This window comes from Haliotis cracherodii, unplaced genomic scaffold (genome assembly GCF_022045235.1).
Source record: "Haliotis cracherodii isolate W230 unplaced genomic scaffold, xgHalCrac1.p SCAF_5, whole genome shotgun sequence".
Classification (NCBI taxonomy): Eukaryota; Metazoa; Mollusca; class Gastropoda; order Lepetellida; family Haliotidae; genus Haliotis; species Haliotis cracherodii.
Window position 1 is genome coordinate 11019911 of NW_027266308.1, and position 18905 is coordinate 11038815.

Consider the following 18905-nt stretch of genomic DNA (forward strand, 5'->3'; position numbering starts at 1 on the left):
TATGATTTCAAGTTCTTCGTCAAATAATCCCTCAGAAATAATTTTTGATTTTACATATGTCTTGCATCTAAAAATATACCAAAGACACAGTTTAATGTATGCAATCATATTGTATAATTCTGCACGTCCCGATGTGCTTTAAATTGCATCTAAAATATAAATAATATATGGGGAAAATGCGTGAACCATTACGCAACGAGTTGACAATTGTTTTATATATGCCTGTTTGCGCTAAGACGGAACCCGGTCGCAAAAATGGCCACGAGATGGGCACGAGTCGCTATTCGGCTTGTCCCGGAATAACACGAGTTGGTCACGAATGGACTCGTCCCCCTATCGATGAATGTTATGTGCGAAAATACGACAAACCAATCAGAATGCGCGTATGATTTCAAGTTCTTCGTCAAATAATCACTCAGAAATAATTTTTGAATTTGCATATGTCTTGCATCTAAAAATATACCAAAGACACAGTTAAATGTGTTCAATCATACTGTATAATTCCGCACGTCCCGATGTGCATTAAATTGCATCTGAAATATATATAATATATGGGGAAATGTAAATGAACCATTACGCAACGAGTTGACAATTGTTTTAGGTATGCCCGTTTGCGCTGAGACGGAACCCGGTCGCAAAAATGGCCATGAGCGGGGCACGAGTCGCTATTCGGCTTGTCCCGGAAAAACACATTCGTGACCAACTCGTGTTATTCCGGTACAAGCAGGTCTTTGGTATATTTTTAGATGCAAGACATATGTAAATTCAAAAATTATTTCTAAGTGATTCTTTGACGATCATTCATCGATATGGGGACGAGTCTTCTTGCAGGTTACGGAAAGGGACGAGTGGTAACGAATGGAATGTAACACCCGCCTAGTTCGGCTGATGTATGGAGACGATGTGTTATTGAAGGAAACGTTCGTAAAATACCTATGTCAAACTACCCCCGACGAATGATGCTTGTGGCTTACGACTTGTAGCACTGACGCTTGAACTTGCACGCCACTTTTATTTCTCTGATCAAAAGGTGACAGCGTTTACGCAAATACACGAATAAGTGATATAGGGTTAGCGCATTTTCCAACAGTTTGTCAGTCATATCAGTCATGTCAGCTCTTAGACTCTTACACGTTTGTGAAAACCACGGTCGCGAGTATGGTAACAAACATCGTCATACCACGGATTCGAACTCCTACCTCTGATGGCCGCCCCCGTGGTCTAGTGGTAGAGCGTCCGCCCGGAGAGCGGAAGGTCCGGGGTTCGATCCCCGGCCGCGTCATACCAAAAGACGTTAAAAGATGGTACTTGTTGTTACCCTGTCTGGCGCTCGGCATTAAGGGGCTAAAACAAGGACTGGTCTACTCGGAGTCAGTCTACTGTGTCTGAGTGGGGTATTCATGTTAAACTGCGACATGGTATCTCAGTGAGCTAGCACTATAAATCGGCATCAGTCCGGACTAGTACAAGCAGCCACGCAAACACGTACATGCACGCTATATAAGTGCAATAATCTTGGACGCTACGTTAAACCCAATTTCCCCTCACCTCATCTACCTCTGATCCTAGCTCGTCTATGCTACGCAGCGTTCATGGTGGCGTTTAATACCACTGTGCCCCCCTAAAATAATTCCAACACAGATCACACGGAAAGGGTATCCGGTAGGATGAGATGGAAATGTGACTGTAACCTTCTGGCACCTCACAGCAGCTTGGGGTATACTCCCCGGGGAGCTGAGGATGTAAAGCTAGTGCACGCTGATCCGCCAACCGGGGTAATAATACTGAAGTGCTAAGATCATTCACTTGAGTTGAATATGGCGTATTATAAACGAATTTCAGTAGTTTATACGATTGGCGATATCAAAATCAACGACCTACTCTTGTCCAAAATATCAAACTATATTCCGTAATTTTTTTTTATTAATTATATTCCTCATAATCATTTAGAATGGCAAATACAATTTCTGAAAATAAAATGTCTAATCTAAAATTATAGAGCTGTGCAATCGCAATGTCTCTCTATAATTTCGCTGTCAAAATATATCTCCTGACAACGTCACCATTGAATATAAGCTCAGTGAATATACATGCAACATGTGTCTACTGACAGTGGTATATTTGAATCCGATATCTAATGATATACATAGACAATGACATTTTTTTAATGTGATATCAGGTGATTCAATAGTGACAATGACAACTTCCGGTGCGCGTGCTCCGTTTATAGTCACGTGACGAAAGATAAGCACATCTAAATAATTTCCTCGTTGAGATGGGTTTTTTTCTAATACTACCTAATGATGCATTACCTTTCATGGCCGAATAAACAGAATTATCGCTACTAGGCGGATTGAAAAAAATAAAATATAAAATACAAAACAGGATCTGACAAAGTATTCTTGAGAAATTGTTCGGTGTTCATAGCTTAAATGTCAACCATTTCTACATATCCTAATTCTTAGTGGATGAACCCGGTTTAAAATTTTGAAAATTATATGCTTGTGTACTCGCATATTTTTCACAATAAGGAAAGAAAAACAGTAAATAACTGTTAACGAAGTGCATGAGTATTTATTTATGAAACAGGAGTAGTTGTCAGTGATATAGTTTTTCTAATTTTAATCACTATCGTGCTACATGTTTTCAAAACATTCGTGACCAACTCGTCTTATTCCGGGACAAGCCGCAGGTTACGGAAAGGGGCGAGTAGTGACACCGCGCGCACACAAAGCAGTTTTCTCACAACCTTACAAACTGGCTGTTTCTTTATCAATGAACATTGTGTGAGCGGTGGGTGCTACCGGTAGAGAAGGACATGCTTACCCTTTTCGCGAACACCTGGTGTCATCACTTTTTTTTAGTGATACATTCATATAAACTTTCCCACTATTTTGCCTATTACGTCCAAAGGAATCTGTTAACGCGGATAATAGAGACTGGTTATTCTCTGGCGTTGACGTATGAAATTTACAAAATGTATTTTTTTTATTTATTAGAATTTTGTTTTTTGACCTTTAGTTACCGACTGATAAATGTATCTAATTAATGGTTAAGGCATTGTAGCGTGTATGATTTACCCGTGATTTCATTACCGCACGTGGGAACAGTCATGTTGAGTGAGTGCGTGCGTGCGTGCATGTGTGCGTGAGTGAGTGATATCTCATTTCTCGTTTCCACAGTGTTATTAGAATAATTATTCTCCACTGACTGCCATCAATCTGCAACATTTCGATTTTTCTCACACAAAATACAGCCCGGATAAATATGCTGTGAAGAATATTTACTACTAATAGCGAAACATACATACCTCAGTTCCAGTTGTATATTAGTTATAACCTCTTTAGTTAAATCCTAGAAATACGAGTGAGTGAGTATGGTTTCACGCCGCTTTTAGCAATATTCCAGCAATATAACGGCGGGGGACACAAGAAATGGGCTGCTAGAAATGTACCTCCATTAATAGGATAGCCTGAGATAACTGAAATATCATTATACCATTTATGACTATATCGTGGGAGATGCTAGTGACTTTAATGGGACCCGTGAAGATCCCGGGTAGAATAGGTCTTCACCAGCCCATGCTTTCTATGAAAGGCGACTATGCTTGTCGTAAGAGGCTACTAACGGGATCGGATAGTCACTGATCAGGTTCACTGACTTGGTTGATGCGTGTCATCGATCCCAATTGCGTGGATCGATGCTCATGATATCAATCACTGGATTGTCTCTTCCAGACTCGATTATTTACAGACCGCCGTCATATAGCTGGAATATTGCTGAGTGCGGCGTTAAACAACAGACAGACAAACAAACAAACATACAAACTATCACTTAAATGCGCATACTTCCGTCAGATTTATAGGGCCTGCACTAAAATTGTTTTTCGAAAATTATGAATTAAATACAGGATTAAACAGAAAATTACGCAACTAAAGTCAAATTTGACCGGTACATAAACTTCCATGGTTCTTAATTCAAAACATTCATTTTTTTCTAATTTATCTTTTCAAAACCTGAAGTTAAAATTTCACATTATTCGCAGTGCAATCACATGATCTTTCAAAATGTTATTGTGGTCTGCCTAAACTGTTTGAAAGCGTTGGTTTTCAACCTTGAAGTTCGAGGGACGGTGGGATAGCCAAGTGGTTAATGTGTTCGCTCGTTTTGCCGAAGACCCGGGTTCGATTCCCCACATGGTACAACGTGTGAAGCCCATTTTTTGTGTCCCTTACCGTTATATTGCTGGAATACTGCTAAAAGCAGTGTAAAACCACTCACTCACTCGAATTTCGGTATGCAATCTACTTCGACGACTGGTTTTCAAATGTTTAAGTTTTCCATAACATGTATATTCACAGGAGATAGTTCGGGAATTTATAATGAGAATTAAGTCGTGGCACTCTTATCATTTTAGTAAACACATACAAATATAAACATCAACAGAATAGATATACAGATCTGTTGAAGAATACCTCTCACTCTAGTCAGTTGTAATACTCTAACTGTTTTCAACAAAACGGGTCAGTGTAATTGCGATCACGATCTTACGGATAAAAAGCTGATATTGACAAAACATGTCTGTCACTGCAGACATATTTTATATTAGAACTGAGCAAGGCTCCTCCAGCCGCCCACAGCAGTTGCGTCCCTTAGGTGAGCCAGAAGCTCGAGATAACAGATACACCCTGATTATGATATTGGTTGGGGAGTGAGTGAGTATGGTTTTACGCCGCTTTTAGCACTATTCAAGAAATATCATGAAGGTGACACCAGAAAAGGGCTTCACACATTGTACCCATGTCGGGAATCGAACCCGGGTCTTCGGCGTGGCGAGCGAAGGCTTTAACCACTAGGCTATCCGACCGCCCCTTGATATTGGTCGGTCAGCACCATACCCGTTATCGTTGTTTCACAAAAAATCACGAACAATCGTAACGGATAAGACCTGCGTCACTTCGGCATAAGACCTGCATCAATTCCAGTGTAAAAAAGCACTACAGGTGTTGTATTTGGTCTCATTAATATCATTTAATGAAAACGTTTTTTGGATTTAAATTATTAAAAGCAACACAACTATTTCCACAATCACAAGAAATCTCCGCCAAATTTAGAGCCGACTGCAAGATTCCGACTATATCATTTTTGAAATAATCACTTTAAAATCAGTATCGTCAGTAAATCACTTTTAAATGTGTTAGTATACCAATTTAACAGACTGAGCATAACATGTAAAACGTTCACATGTAGATATTCTACCGTTCAATAAGGAGCCATTCATATGTTAGCTTACAGGGATTTATATAATATCTGATTAAACTCCACGGAATTATCTGGCCAGTGATCAGACATAACACACTAGATGCAATGGGTGAGAAGAAATTGGGTTTAACGTCGCGTCCAAGATTATTGCACTTATATAGCGACGTGCATGCATGTGTGTGTGGCTGCTTGTACTTGTCCAGACTGATGCCGATTTATAGTGACGCAGTTTAACATGAATACCACACTCAGACACAGTATACTGACACCGAGCCGACCAGTCCTTGTTTTAGCCCCTCAATGCCTAGCACCAGACAGGTTAACACCAAGTACCATCTTTTAATGTCTTTTGGCATGATGCAGCCGTGTATGGAACCCCGGACCTTCCACTCTCCAGGCGGACTCTCTACCACTAGACCACGGAGGTGGTCCACACAAGAAGAATACTAATTCTAGATATAGTGAATAATACATAATTTAAAGTGATCATTCCATGAATACGTCAGTGTATTGTGTATGAATGATAATTTGAAAATTGTATGTGAAAATAGGGAAATGGTACGAGTTCATACGGTATCTCGCATTCTCACAGATCAATATAAATCAATGCATAAGGATCCCATTGATGCAAATATACATAATATTTTTTTCAATATTCATAAGAAATATCTGTCAAAACAGAGTGGACTGTACTATTCCGAGTATATCAGGAGTATGTGTTCGCAAAAGGTGGGCGTATCCTGCCCCACCGTTGACACCCGTCACAAACACATGCAAAGGCAAGTCAATTGTCCGCCTGAAAAAAACATGGGTACAATCTATTTAGATAAAACTATATTCTGGTTGTTTAATGTTGATATTGTTTGTTTCACGTTTATGCTGCTGTGTGTCTATAAATATTGGTTACGTTTAAACCTTTTGTTTCATGTATTCTTAGTTAGGATTCAACTTTTGTTGATCCATTTATTCACTATGGTCGATCAGGGACAGGACATGCTTACCGCTTTCGCGAACACCTGGTATTATCAATGATTTTCAGTGATCCATTCATATAATATTCATAATTATTTTGCCAGTTACTAACACCGCAAACTGTTTCGACGGATAATCGAGACTTGTTATTCCCTGGCGTATATTCTTGTCGCTAAATGTAGATATTGTTTGTTTATTGTATATACCGTTTGTTAAAATTATTTACACTAATACGAACATACTATTTATGAAACAAATGTTGTGTAATGTCAAATTATACCGTGTTTCTTTAAAATATGTAATTTATCTATTCAAAAATAATATTCCGCAAGTTAAATGACTGGCCTGGTTTGTGGTTTCTTTCGGAAATGTAGACTATCGGGCACATTCACATTCAAACTACATATGCATGGTATGCACGAGAACCACGTTTACCAGACCAACACATACTCAAAGATGTTTTTTTTATTACAAAACAAATTTCCCTTTTTAATTTTTTTCTAAGGCTGATTCGTATATGTGGATGTGGAATATAGCTTGCTGGACATTTTTTACATCTAGACTAGAACTGGTTTTGATTGATGATCCTCGGTCATTGTGCAAGACTAAAATTCTAGATATGCGACTTTTCTTAAACATTCTTTACAAAATACTGAAAGTCAAGGCAAGAGAATAACCAGTCTCAATTATCCGCCGAAACAGATCAGCATACCTAAATGTAAATATAACTTGAATATTAATGCATACATTATGAGAATAACACTAAAACCAAGATGAAGAAAGGCACCAATGTTCAGACGTATTTTTATTACACTATTCAGGACGTTTTTCATTCTAAAATTTCTCTTTACATCTTGAAGGTATTTGAGGTTATCGATTGAAAATAAAAAATAACACAAGAACGTGACTTAAAGTACTTTAGTCTCTCAAAACCTTTTTTAGTGTGCAACTTGTTCATATCTACCAGTTTATCATAAAAGACATGTCGGTTGGGATAAATGTGACTTCGACTCTATGAAACAATGGTAGAAAAATAAACACCGAGATATTGATTCTATGTGACAGCCTCTACGTGGCATCTTAAAACTTATCTTTTATATAGCATTATTTTAATATTGTATTTCAACCCACCCCTTCTGCAAAACACCATCATCTTCGTCTATTGCAAATCTGTTACACATTTCACTCAATATATCTGTCAGTTGTTGAGGTCTATATATACTCTCAGCATCGTTAAACATCATCGGCAAATTATATTTCTACAAAGAAATAATAACGCTGAGCCGACCACGCATCCCCATATTGTTCCTACAGTGCAATAAAACATTCACTCAGTCCTCCCAGAGGGAATCAGGGTAAGAATTGGTCCCCAGTTCTTTTCTCACAAGGCGACTTAATGTATCGGTTAGTGAGGCTCGTTGACTTGGTTTATAACATGCCATCGTGCTCATGATATCAATCACTGGTTTGACTGGTCCACATTTTGAGTGCAATGTATGAAATCTGTGTAAAAATATTTTGTTCGTTTTCAAATAAACAAATAACGTAATTCATCTCCTTTCATTTCTTTCGGTTAAAGGTATTTTTCTCCATCTTCCAGTTTCAATTGGTAGATTAGTTCTAAACCTACGCAAGACTCGCTAAACGTTTTCCGGCAGTACGTTTAGGTAATATTCAAAATTTGGACTATCAGTTTTTAATAAACTACACATTATGCTTTTTGAAGACATCTCTTGCGCTTATCCAACACTGGCGGTTAATAGCATATCATATTTCCTGGACTAAATCATTTAGATAAGTAGGATGTTTGAATTTTTGTGTGAAAGCAATGCAGATGTAACTTTGTCCACGTTCGTCAAAAGTTGGTTTGATGTATGTAATCCATTTATGTTTACACTTTCCAAATAGATTGTGGGGGCACGGATGGCCCAGTCTTCTAAGGTGATGCTATTCGCTGTGCAGAGTTGCGTCTCTTGGGCACGCCAGAAACCTATGATTGTTGGTTCGAATCCCGGTTCGCCCCAATTATGTTTCGAGGTTTGTCAGCACCATACCCGTGATCGTGGGTTTCACCGAAGTAGTCTGAGACCTGCATTACTTCGGGCTTTCCTCCCACATTAAGCTGACACGCCGTGATATGACCTGAATACTGTTAAAAGCGACGTTAAACCCAACTCACTCACTCACTCCAACAATACATGACACATTTCGTTCTCTTTTAATTTTTCTTTCAAACGCAATGTAAGTAAAATTAGAAATATAACTACTTATATAATTCATACGTTCCCTTGTTTTTTCATGTGAACAATTGACTTGCATTTGCCCGGTTTGTGACGGGTGACAGGATACGCTCATCTTTTCGTGAACACCTGGAATCACTATTTGATAGTGAATCATAAACAAATGGTTATGTTATAGTCGGGATCGTACACTGAATTCTGCTCTTTAATGAGAGGATTTCTTATGATTGTGAAAAGGTTTTGTTAGCTTTTGTTTATTCAATGTCACCCAAACATTTTGAAGGCATATTCTTTTATTATTAAGACACAAACGCTAATTCGTGATAGCACGATTAGAAGTTTCTATGCCAATATAACTATCAACAGGTGCCACAAAGTCAATTCTGTCAGGTACATACATGGGATGTGATTTGGAGCGACGTGATAGCCAAGCAGTTTAAGCGATAGCTCGTCCCGGGTTCGAACTCACACTCTGAAAAGTCAATTTTTGAAAATAATAATAATAATAATAATAATAATAATAATAATAATAATACTTGAATTTGGAGACAATAGCACACCCACTTACTTCTTGTATCTGTTATTACTTTCAAATCACATTTATATGAAAATATATAGCAATAATGTGATAAAAAAAACAAACAAACAATTTTGCACATCCACATAATTACGTTGGTTTGATCGACTTTATATCGTCAAACGGTGCCAAATGTAGATTAAAATGTAAGCCATGGAGGAGTCATACTTTAAACTCACATGAACCGAACCAGGATGCTTAGTGTGACGTGATGCCACATAGTCTGTCACTACTGCCAGTGTTTAAAAAGTCGATGAATATTTTATCACCATCGAGACTCCCATTCCAAGCAAATAAAATGTCAGATCCTTAAGATGGAACGTTGGTGAATCATGTTCCATTTCTGAAGTTCTGAGTTCTTCCTGGACCACCATGCTCTACAAAACTGTCGTATTTATTACCACCACATCACTGATATTACACATCCAACACAGTGTAGGTACATGGTGTGATTTCCAATTGAAACACAAAGGATAACCAAGAAACCGGTATGTACAGAATAAGGATCAGTAACTGATCACAGAAAATCAATATTTAATCAACTAAATTATATTGAAATACACAGTTTAGGAATACAGCAACAAGAGGCAATACAGTTATGGGTCAAATAAGTGACAGCGGCAATCAGTAACAGGCCCTACAATAGATTAATACAATCACGAATGTCCAGAATCACGTCACAGAATGAGAATAGCGTTGGAAATTGGAATTCGGTATTTTAGATAGGTATCCGATCCGCGCTTTGCATTGCAAGTGGATAAAGAGCAAGTCAGGTCGTAAAAAGTTTCGAATCGCCTTTGTGCCAGCTTAGTGTCGCCTTCGAATCGCCTTAACGCCGCCTTCCAATCACCTTTGTGACGCCTTAGCACCGCATTAGTGTCGCCTTCGAATCGCCTTTGTGCCGCATTAGTGTCGCCATTCGAATCGCCTTTGTGCCACCTTAGCGTCGCCTTCGAATCGCCTTTGTGCCGCCTTAGTGTCGCCTTCGAATCGCCTTTGTGCAGCCTTCGAATCGCCTTTGTGCCGCCTTAGCGTAGCCTTCCAATCACCTTTGTGCCGCCTTAGCACCGCATTAGTGTCGCCTTCGAATCGCCTTTGTGCCGCCTTAGCGTCGCCTTCGAATCGCCTTTGTGCCGCCTTAGTGTCGCCTTCGAATCGCCTTTGTGCCGCCTTAGTGTCGCCTTCGAATCGCCTTAGCACCGCATTAGTGTCGCCTTCGAATCGCCTTAGCACCGCATTAGTGGCGCCTTCGAATCGCCTTTGTGCCGCATTAGTGTCGCCTTCGAATCGCCTTTGTGCAGCCTTCGAATCGCCTTCGAATCGCCTTTGTGCCGCCTTAGTGTCGCCTTCGAATCGCCTTTGTGCCGCCTTAGTGTCGCCTTCGAATCGCCTTAGCACCGCATTAGTGTCGCCTTCGAATCGCCTTAGCACCGCATTAGTGGCGCCTTCGAATCGCCTTTGTGCCGCATTAGTGTCGCCTTCGAATCGCCTTTGTGCAGCCTTCGAATCGCCTTTGTGCCGCCTTAGTGTCGCCTTCGAATCACCTTTGTGCGGCCTTAGTGTCACCTTCGAATCGCCTTTGTGCCGCCTTAGTGTCGCCTTCGAATCGCCTTTGTGCCGCCTTAGTGTCGCCTTCGCGTCGCTCTTATATATGTACAGCCGGCCTTCTAGAAACAGTACCATCCCGAAACTCAACTGTGGGTTAGCCATCATCAGACTATATAACCATTCCTTTACATTTTCCATATTTATATAATTTTGGGATTTTATAGTTAATCTAATTTGTTCAGTTAATCTTATTGTATTTCATTTGAAAACGTGTTGTTTCAGTCTTGTACATAATTGGTTATCACACTGGCTGCAAATGAGATATAGATAACAATAGCTTGTGTATGGCAACTCAGCAACAACAGGTTTGTCACCAGAGAGTAAAGTAACACTAACATACAAAATACTTTGGACTAGTCCGCAATTAATGTAAGGGTGCATTTTTCACAGTGAAGGCAAAGTGCACTAAAATCAACGGCAGTTATCTGTTATGTGTTGGCTCCCTTGTTAGTTTCCACCCTTTGTTATTTTATTACTTTTTTGTCTTTACATGTACATATATATGCTCTCTGGCTCATAACATTCATTCACCTGATGAAGGAGTAAGCATATACAGATGTTGACATCCATGAATTCTTTTCCTTCTCTCTCTCTTTCTCTTTCTCTCTCTCTCTCTCTCTCTCTCTCCTCTCTCTCTCTCTCACTCTGTGTCAGATAACAGATAGGTGAATAGCAAAAGACAATGGAAGTTGACATCCCTAAATTCTTTTCCTTCTCTCTCTCTCTCTCTCTCTCTCTCTCTCACTCTCCCCCCCCCCCCCCCCCCCTCCCCCGTGTCAGATAACAGATAGGTGATAAGCAAAAGACAATGGAAGTTGACATCCCTAAATTCTCTTCCTTATGTGTATCACTTCTAAATGACATTCAAAGACTTGAGAGAGAGAGGCACACGCAGAAAGAGAAGGGGTGTGACAGACATCGTTGTGTTTCCTCATAATAAAGAAGTTGACATCCATAAATTCTCTTCCCTCCTCACTATCTGTCTCTTTCTCTCTCTCCCCCCCCCCCCCCCCCCCCTCCCTCCCTCTCTCTCTCTGTGTGTGTGGTTGTTTAAAGTCGAGCAAAGTTTCAGTTAGACGGTGGCGGCCTGTCGGTAATCGAATCAACGATCTAGGGTACGACACGCAAGCAACAACACTGAGCTTTGTGGCAGAGAAAAGGCGAGGAGGAAGGGAGGTGGGGGGGTTGGGGGAGGGGGGAGTCGTTAAATGGAAGGAATACGTGGTTAAAATACTCGTGTCAACTCCTTCAGCAGTATTTCAGCATGATGTGGAAGGAAAGCTCGAAGTGATGCAGGTCTTTTGAGTTTACAATGTTGGTGATTATGAAGCCAACCAATAGAGGGTGACTATGATGGAGACATGATGCACTGGATAATCGAGGTGACTTAGATGGAGACATGGTGCACTGGATAATCAAGGGTGACTTAGATGGAGACATGATGCACTGGATAATCAAGGGTGACTTAGATGGAGGCATGATGCACTGGATAATCAAGGGTGACTTAGATGGAGGCATGATATACTGGATAATCGAGGGTGACTTAGATGGAAACATGATACACTGGATAATCGAGGGTGACTTAGATGGAGGCATGATATACAGGATAATCGAGGGTGACTTAGATGGAGACATGATACACTGGATAATCGAGGGTGACTTAGATGGAGGCATGATACACTGGATAATCGAGGGTGACTTAGATGGAGGCATGATACACTGGATAATCGAGGGCGAATATGATGGAGACATTATATACTGGATAATCGAGGGTTACTTAGATGAAGACCTGATACACTGGATAATCGAGGGTGGCTTAGATGGAGACATTGTACACTGGATAGTAGACCAGATTTTAATTTTATATGGCGATAATTATAAATAAATCGTTAAAGTAAGCAAAAGGATCACAAAGAATACAGCGGCAGATAAAACCTCGGACTAGAACTTCTATAATTACATAAACCATCATGAACACCATCTTCAACACCAACACCAACACCATCACCATCATCAACACCAGCACCAACACCATCATCAATACCAACACCGTCATCATCACCATCACCATCATCAACACCAGCACCAACACCAACACCATCACCATCATCAACACCAGCACCAACACCATCATCAACACCAACACCATCATCAACGCCAACCCAAACACCATCATCAACACCAGCACCAACACCATCATCAACACCAACAGCAACAGCAACACCAACACCAACACCAACACCAACACCAGCACCATCATCAACACCAACACCAACACCGACACCATCATCAACACCAGCACCAACACCATCTTCAACACCAACACCATCACCATCACCATCACCAACACCAGCACCAACACCATCATCAACACCAACATCATCATCAACGCCAACCCAAACACCATCATCAACACCAGCACCAACACCATCATCAACACCAACACCAACACCAACACCATCATCAACACCAACATCCACATCAACACCAACAACATTAACAACATCAACATCATCAACCCCAACACTATCCCCAACTATCCGAATATCCGAATACATGAACAATACCATATGTCTTAAACGGGCAGTTTCCTCCTCAAACAAATCGATAAAGATGAGCAACAAAGCATTATGGTCTGTTCATAAAATCACGGGCGAATCAAACTAATGGCGCCATGAAGACCAGTATTTGCGATTCGGTAGAGCTAGTAAGACGCAGTTTCTTTTGCAATCTTCATAAATACATGTGACAACTTGCAAACGATGCCATAAAGTAATTTTCACAAATCCAGAACCTTTCTATCCAAAACACCATGAAATATTACCGTAAATTCAAATTTATTTATATGACATTTTCAGATTCCCCAACAGATGCCTGGAATATGGAACATTGATAATATAACAAATGAGAATATTATTCACACAATTGAGAAAAACCGGAAAAGTCTCTGCGGAGGCAAGCTTCTATAAGAAGAGATTCCGCTGACAGACCAACTTGAACACTGATTCGGCGATTGAAATTGGAACCTTAATTCGGGAGATGAAGCTATTTAGTACATGAAAAACTGGACTCCGTGGCTGTTGACGTTAAACTTGATATTACACGCTGCCATGTCAACGTCAGTTGCAAGGAAATAGTCCTCAGTAACTATGAGACGTGTTCCTTCAAGCTAAAAGAACCTCCTCTCTTCAAAGATATTAGACCCTGGAGGTACTCGGCACGTTCAAGGTGGTTGTGTGTGATGTCGCACGACGCGGTTTATACGCCACTGTGGCAAGGATGATGTCGCTCTCGTGTCTAAGCTGGCAGTTACAGCTGTTGGGCTGAGCTTAAAGAAATTAATTTCTATGTCAATTAGTTATTGCAGGTGTTGAAGAACAAATCTCACGCTTGTAAACTGAAAACACAGATTTGTTAAATAGCAGTTGCGATAGACTGGAAGCTACAGATTCGTGCAATCTCCTTAAAATCAGATCTTAGTTTTCGCTACCGCTAAACAAAGATCTGAGGACATCCCACTAGGGGTCATGTCAGAACGACCTTTCATCCGACCTTTCATCCGACCAATCAAGGCGTCGCTTACCAGATCATGAAAGTCACAGTCGGAATGTGATTTCTAATAATGCAACCTCGAAAACTTTAACACGTGTTATTCCGAACGATAGTTACGGGTTTAACGACTGAGTCCATACAATCTAGACCATATATTTGCCATTCCAGAATGTCCTTTTGTTCAGGTTTCAAGAGAATTTGTCAAAATATGTTTCGAAGCGTAGTCGCCAATTTGAATTTAGTGCCGTAAAGCACGAGAAAGCTTCCTCCTGATTGGTCATTCCATTGGTCGGTCAAAATTCGCGCAAGGCCGGTCTGAAGTGACCCGTAATAGGGTGTCCTCAGATCTTTGTTTAGCAATAGCGACAACTAAGATCTGATTTTAATGAGATTGCAGGTTCGTGACGTTCTCGACGCTCAAATCAAACTTCAGTTGCAAATGAAACACCAGGTGTTCGTGATACAGGTAGGTATGTGACAACAGAGTTCCAAGAAAACTAATGGTTACCGTATTTTCTTGAGTATAGTGCGCACCCATGTATAATGCGCACCCCCCTCTAGCGGGTTTAATATTTTGGAAAAAAAGAAATTTGAATATTATGCGCAGAAAAACATTACACCGTGCCCCTTCAGCAAACGAAGGGGTGATGAGAAACTTCGTCAGTACAAATTCAAAATTTGAGATAAAAAATCACCACACATGTTGATTTACCGTATAAATTGTATTTTTTGTTCAGCTAGGGATTGTTTTATATCCAGGGATTAAGATTACCTTGTGTATTTTCTCGTAAACTAAGCCGGACACAGCAATCAGCTGTACACTCGTTTTCTTGGAATCTTCCGGTGATTCGGTAAAGACACACCCGATGATATAACTATACAGTATTTTAATGCAAGGATCGGCAAAAGTTGTATCTGAAACTATTTTTTTATCAGGAATAATGTATTCCAATATCTTGTTAAATTAGATGCAGTATGTCGAGCGATATTCCTGTAGCTCCAGCTTTTGGTTGTCTCACAATTCTTTAGGTACAATCAAGCATGCTCTTCGACGAAGATTTCATACAACTCTTGTTCAAAATTGTTTGATCAGGGTTACAACATTCAAAGCCTCATTAAAGCTTCTAAAACGTTTTACGGCAGACATGTGTGTGTGTGTGTGGGGGGGGGGGGGGGGGGGGGATTTCTAAATTTGACGCACGAGTAACAGAAATGATGCCCGATGCAATTCCCTATTTTGACTTTCACCATATGTTCCCGTGTTTGTCAGTTTGACAATTGATTCGCCTTTGCATGTGTTTGTGACGGGTGCCACCGGTGGGGCAGGATACGCTCACCTGTTTGCGCAGTGATATTTGATAATGATTGATAAACGCATACTTATGATACGGTCGAAATCGTACAACGGAAAAGGTTTTGTCGCTTTCATATACCTCAGCTATGAAGAGGTGGTGTGAACAGTTTTAAAGAGGTTTCAACCTCAGCTGTAGAACCAGTCGTGGTGTGAAGAGGTTAAATATGGTTTAAAGAGGTTTCATTGTAATCAGAACAAACGTCATTGGAGATTTGTGAATATTTGAATGGATCCACCCTAATGTACCTATTGTTTTTCTTATAGTGAGTGAGTTGGGTTTAACGCCGCTTTTAACAGTATTCCAGTTATATCACGGCGTGTCAGCTTAATGTTGAAGGAAAGCCCGAAGTGATGCAGGTCTCAGACGTTTACCACTTCGGTTAAAACCCACGAGCACGGGTATGGTGCTGACAAACCTAGAAACATAATCGGGACGAACCGGGATTCGAACCCACAATCATAGGTTTCTGGCATGCCCAAGGGACGTAACTCTCCACAACGAATCGCGGCGCCCGTGCCTCCTTGAATCCTCCTTAATGCCACCCTCTATTACATTGTGGAATACACTACTCGCTCAACCAAAAAATATTAAAACCCGATTTACATGAATTAACTCCACTTTACAGATAAATCTGCAGTTCATGATATTTCTCACAGGGTATCAGAAATTTAACGTTACAATGCAAAATATAGACATGGTGATAGCGCCTTAAGTTATGATTGATGGTTTAAACGATATCTAAATCAAATATTTTTCAAAGTAGCCAGTAAACTGTATATTTTTTTAAATAAAAGCGACAAAATCCTTTCCATATTCAATAACAATCTCAGCCAAAAGCAATGTCGACTAACGATTCCGACCATATCATAAAGATCTGTCTATGAATCTCTGTCAAATAGTGATGACACCAGGTGTTCGCGAAAAGGTAAGATACACGTTACTGACTTGATGCTCGTTGGTAATTCAGCTTTCCCTCGTCAGGTCAACAAAAACATATTTAAGAGGGTACACACATAGACATTAGAAGCGGTTTGAGATACGTTACTCTGTTTCCCTTCTTAATTTTTCTGTATTTTCATGTATCAATTATGAAGAGTGCGTCTAAGTTGTGATTTGTGCCCAATCATTTTCGTGTAAAAAATATATGTAAACTGAAACTAGTGATGTCTTCGTTTAATGTTTTATATATAAATCAATAGGTATTTCCTTCTTAAGATCCGTCATGACAATTGTATGGAAATGTTAAAAAACACTATATATAATTGCTAACATAATACTCGTTTAATGAATAAAGCATTTTTGTAACGTCAGATTGTACTATCAGGGAAAAAAACCTATGTTTTCCACACGATGAAAGAGTTAAAGTCCTAGATGGACATTGTATAGTTTCCCTTTTAGATAATGCAGTTGTGTCCCTATTAGCATGTCTTGGCTGCAGAAGAGACTGACTGATGTTTGCTCATCACGCAAACCTGCGATACTCTCTTGCCTCATCAGTCAGGACTGGCCGTGTGTAATACAATAATGTCTCATCTAGGTTTACTAGATCAAGTTCCACTGAAACTCAAAAGAAACGCAACGCATTTGCGCAGTACTGAAATAACGCCACGGCTTTCTTTAGATATTTGTCAAGCACTAATGGCGTACCGTAGGAGATGGTTTCAAAGCTTACACGTACTTGCACCTTGGTTTTAATTGTATTTCTTTGTACAATGAAACCTCAATAATCCGGACGATACTGTAGGCCTTTGCTTCCGGATTAGCGAGGTCTTGCCGTTTATAGAACGCACTAACAATGTTAAGATCCTTATCTCAATAGCGACTTAATTGATGGGTTGTCAGGCTTGGTGACTTGGTTTATTGCATGTCATCGTATCCCAGTTCCTTATGACGTCATTGCATGTTCATGATGTCAATCATGGGATTGCCTCGTCCAGACTCGATTATTTAAAGGACATCATATAGTTGGGTGAGTGTGACGTTGAAGAAGAAAAACGTCATTTTCTATTTTAGTGATTTGGCAAAACCAAAACTTCTGTTGGTCACCAACATTTTTCACCGAAACGCACTGTTGCTTCCACGAAGACCAATGAACTATTCGTCAAGATAAAGATCAACCGAATTCGACCACACGCACGTGTAGTAGCTGTCTGGACAGAATGGCCTTGCTCATTGTCAGTTTTCAACAGATCGTGATGTGTGAGGCTTCTGAATTACAATCTATGGGTTTCTATTTGTCAACGCTGACTTGAACAGCTCTGTCCACATCTTCGATTACATTAGTCATTTTGACCATTGCCGCAGTAGGCTCTGTGATTACAATGAGGCGCCAGGTATAATTATTACCGCGTCTTCACCACGCGATTCCTCTATTCTGCGATCCTATAGGTTACACGCCAAGTGTCGACTCCATCTAAACTCCATTTTATGATTTATTTTGTCCATTTTACTTTCATTAAAAGCTCATTAAACCTGTAAAGGTCAATATTGCTTCATCTGGGAGTTTCACAAAGGCATACACTTTTTAGAATTTGTAATCGTCTATTTTCTAACGTAACCCATTTCTTACTTTAAACTGGTAGGTGAGTTGGGTTTAAAATGTGAAGCAAATCATTAGTCAGTGACAAAAATACAATTCCCTATTTTGAGTTGAACAATATGCACCAGTGATTTTGCAGGTGAAAACTTGATGCGCTTGTGACGGATTCCGGGCTGGAAACGGTCACCATATACAACAATATAGACGTGAAACTAACATCTACATTGAACAACCAGAATATAGTTTTAATAAAAAGATTTTTAAAAAAAAATTTGTACCCTTTTTCTTTTCAGGTGAACAATTGACTTGCCTTATCATGTGTTTGTTGTGACGGGTGCAACCGGAGGGACAGGATACGCTCGTCTTTTTGCGAACACCTGGTGTCATTACTATTTGATAGGGATTCAATGACACTGATGACACAAGACACAAGACTGTATGACAAGAGGGGTTGACTTTCCAATAGGCAACTTCCCCTTTTTGTCGAGCAATATTCCTGCAGCTCCAGCCCTTGGTGTCTACATTTCACAACTTTTGAGGCACAGTCGAGCAAATTAAGGTTACAACATTCGAGGCGTCAGTAGAGCTTTCAAAACATTTTATGGTAGACAAATTTCCAAATTTGACGCTTTCAGTGCTAACAATGATGTCCGATGCAATTCCCTATTTTCACTTGTACCATATGGTTTTTTTTCAGGTTAACAGTTGACTTGCCTTTGCATGTGTTTGTGACGGGTGACACCGATGGATACCTTTTTGCGAACACCTGGGATCATCACTGTTTGATAGTGTTCATAATC